The sequence below is a fragment of the Natrix helvetica genome (assembly GCF_964273705.1).
Source record: "Natrix helvetica genome assembly, chromosome: 4".
Taxonomy (NCBI): domain Eukaryota; kingdom Metazoa; phylum Chordata; class Lepidosauria; order Squamata; family Natricidae; genus Natrix; species Natrix helvetica.
Window position 1 is genome coordinate 118,311,801 of NC_138550.1, and position 3,755 is coordinate 118,315,555.

The following is a 3,755-nucleotide window of genomic DNA, read 5'->3' on the forward strand; positions in this document are numbered from 1 at the left end:
TTTAATGGAGTTGACTTGACAAGTATGAAATAAATGATAAATATTTTCATATCTTTTCTGGGCAAGGAGGAATATTTCCAGATAGCATAATTACTTTTTTTGTATATATTTGAAAAATACTAAAGGAACCTTCATCAAATGCATTTATGCCACATCTTTTTGTTTTAGTAACTTAGAATCACTAATTTTTAAGCAGACAAGGAACTGGCTAATCATTTGGATGTTCAGGTGAAAGGTAATGAATCTAAGTCAAAATGCTGGAAAGGGACCTTTCACTTCAAAATCTTTAATGCAGGAATCTCATAAACCTATCCTGCTTCTGTTTGAAGTTATTTATTCAATTATTTGACCTTCCATAATCTACTAGAACTCCTGGCAGTTAATGAATTCACATAACATGAAATATACATGGTAAATATAAATTATATATGAATTAATAAATAAGCCCCCAAACAGCAGCCACTAAATCTACAATCACTCTGGAAGAGTTCCATGTTCAGCATCTTCTGCAAGGAGCACTTTGATGGGGCCAAGATGCTGGCTGGGGTTGTCAGAAATGATGTCAGTTAGCATCGAGAAGACCACAGAATCACTTGGTTAAGTTGGGCTGTCATAGAAATTGAATAATTATTTTTTTAAAAAAATATTTCAATCCTGGAAATGCTTACCTAGTCCATTGGTAAACTGAATATTAGAACTCTTTCTTCTAACCCAATAGGTTTTTTTTTGTTAATGTCCTTTAAAAAGCCTTTAATTTATATATGTAATGGTTCCCCTCACATGTATATGCTAGTAGTTCCTGACTCTAGAGGGCAGTGTTCATCTCCGTTTCAAAGCCGAAGAACCAGCACTGTCTGAAGACATCTCCGTGGTCATGTGGCCGGCATGACTAAACGCCGAAGGTGTATGGAACGCTGTTACCTTCCCACCAAAGGTGGTTCCTATTTTTCTACTTGCATTTTTGCATGCTTTCGAACTGCTAGGTTGGCAGAAGCTGGGACAAGTAACAGGAACTGACTCCATTATGCGGCTCTAGGGATTTGAACCGCCAAACTGCCAACCTTTCTGATCAACAAGCTCAGCATCTGAGCCACCAAAGCATAGAACCTTTTAATAATAGCATGCATACCCTCATGGAAATTGACCTTTGAATTAGCCACAGTGAAAGTATTCAAAATATAACTTCGGTGACCCAACTTTTAATCCTGTAGTAATGAAAGAACGCATGTCTCAGTATACAGCTTCAACTGACTTACCCAGGGCTCTAAGCATTTGAAGAGTCATAAGAGTAATTAAATAGAGCTTAATGACAGTGTTTCTTGATTCATATTTTTCTCGGTGAGAAAAATTCATTTATGAGATGAATAGCCTTTCTTAAAAAGAAAACAATGGTTTCCAACCATTTCGTTAAGACAAAGTAGCTAGATAAAATGACTTCTGACAGATTGTAATATCTGTCAGATATAGGGCAAAAAAAGTGAATAGCAATATCTACAGTGTTATCGTATGCAGTGACCAATTTAATCATTTGTGATTATCAGTTGTTAGAACAGAGATCCAAATCTTTTAGCGAACGGTCCAAACTGGCTAACTACTGACAGCTGACTACTAGATGGAAAAGCATAGGAGGATAAGCTTGAACAGTAGAGGCCTTAGACTAGGTCTGTGAAACTCCCGGCCAACGGGATGCATGCATCACATGCTGGCCACGCCCGATTTAGTGAAGGGGGAAAAGTTCTGCTACGTCACGTGACACCATTGTGATGGCATGGGTTTGACACGCCTGCCTTAGACACACCAAAATATACGGTATAAGCAGGGAGAAGCTATCCATATATTGAAGTTTTGAATAACTTAGAGAAAAGCAATGTTTATTTTTCCTCAACATGCTTGTTTTAGCTTTTCAAAAACGAGCATATTTTACTCTATCAAGATACTCATTCATACCCCTTTTTTCAATTAAAAAAAATCATTATTTCAAGATTTGTTAGAACTTTAACCCATATTTTTCCAAGGTGGTTTATGCAGCGTCTCCCTCAACAGCAACTATTAGTTAGTTGAGCATTGCTGAGGAATTTCCCCAGTTAAGGTTGGACTCAAATTTGGGTTTTCTGATTCTACTTCAACAATAGTCACCAATGCACCATGCCTTCAGCAATTGCATCCTAAGGCGCTCTATCAAACCTGCTATTTTTGAAGGGGATGAATAATAAAATGAGTATTTTATTACTCATTTTGTTTTGGTATTGTTACTAAAAATATTAATTTTTCTTCACAATGTACAATTCCAGGAATATGTTGAATGTGTTCCAGAGTATGCATTTTCAAATGACTTCATAAGATGATCCATCTGATATTGCAAGCATTGGTATAGAATAATAAATAATCAAAATCTGAAAGTGCATTAAATAGTCATTCAATCTGTGCTAAAATAAAATGAAACAAAAACAGTGCAAAATATTGTTGCAGAATCTTCTACACCATCCAAAGACTCAATCGGGGCACTGAGTCACAGGACAAATTATTGTAAAAGGGCCCCTTGAATTAGAATGTCTCAAAAATCAATAATGTTCTTTGTTTGTTAATATATACTATTATCAATAGTATAGGAATAATAATAGCCAGTAAATTTGTTTATAGGAATTTTAAAATATAGTTGCTTTTAGACTACCAAGTTTAAAATAAAAGCAGTCAATTTTTCTAATAAATTTCACCAGCTTTTTCATTTATGCCCTCTGCTGGACAAAATGTGCTACTAATACCTTTTTTTTAAAAAAGACATCTTTTATTGCAATTCCCCCCCCCCCCCCATCTTACATACTTCGTGGACAAAGTATGGTCCAGGTCACATGTTATGCATCATATTTATAATCATAGTTTCAATATATTCTAATCTTCCCACTTTTATCAATATTCATCTCTTTTGTATAATCCTTTATCTTTTTCTATTAATTTATTTAAACTTATATATCATTATTAAGCACCTTTTCTTTTTGTCTTCAACTAATTACTATTAATTCATCTTTACAAATTATCTCACTAATTCCCCTTCTCCAATCATTAACATTTTACATGCCCAACATTGTTTAAATTACATTCAACATTAATAGTATTTATTTAATTATCTACTTTCACATTTCCATCTACTGAGCTAGTTCATTATATATACGTACTAATATTTACCCTATAATTATACCTCTCTTCTGTTAATCTTTTCCTCCTTATCCATTATCTCTTGCTTTTTTAGGGATCTCATTTTTCCCCTTCATTTATACTTTCCGGACAAAGCGTGGACCAGGTCACATCTTATACATCGTATTTATAATCATAATTCAATATATTCAAATCTTCCCACTTTTATTAATATTCGTCTCTTTTATCTTTTTCCATCAATTCATTTAAGCTTACACATCATTACTAAACAGCCTTTTCTTTTTTTCTTCAACTAATTATTATTAATTCATCTTTACAAATTAATCATTTTTAACCATAGCTTCGCTATTCCAATTTCCCCAATATTACTCTCTTTACATAGTTCTTTATCATTTCTTATTCAATTTTTACACATAGTTAACATCACTGTACACCCTGTATTTCACTTTTTTATAGTTTTCCAGTTATTTACCCTTTTTTCTTCCCAGAAAATATCTCAAATTCCTCTTCCCCAATATATAGGATTGGGGAATTATACCCTATAATTATACCTCTCTTCTTTTAACCTTTTCCTCCTTATCCCTCATCTCTTGCTCTTTTAA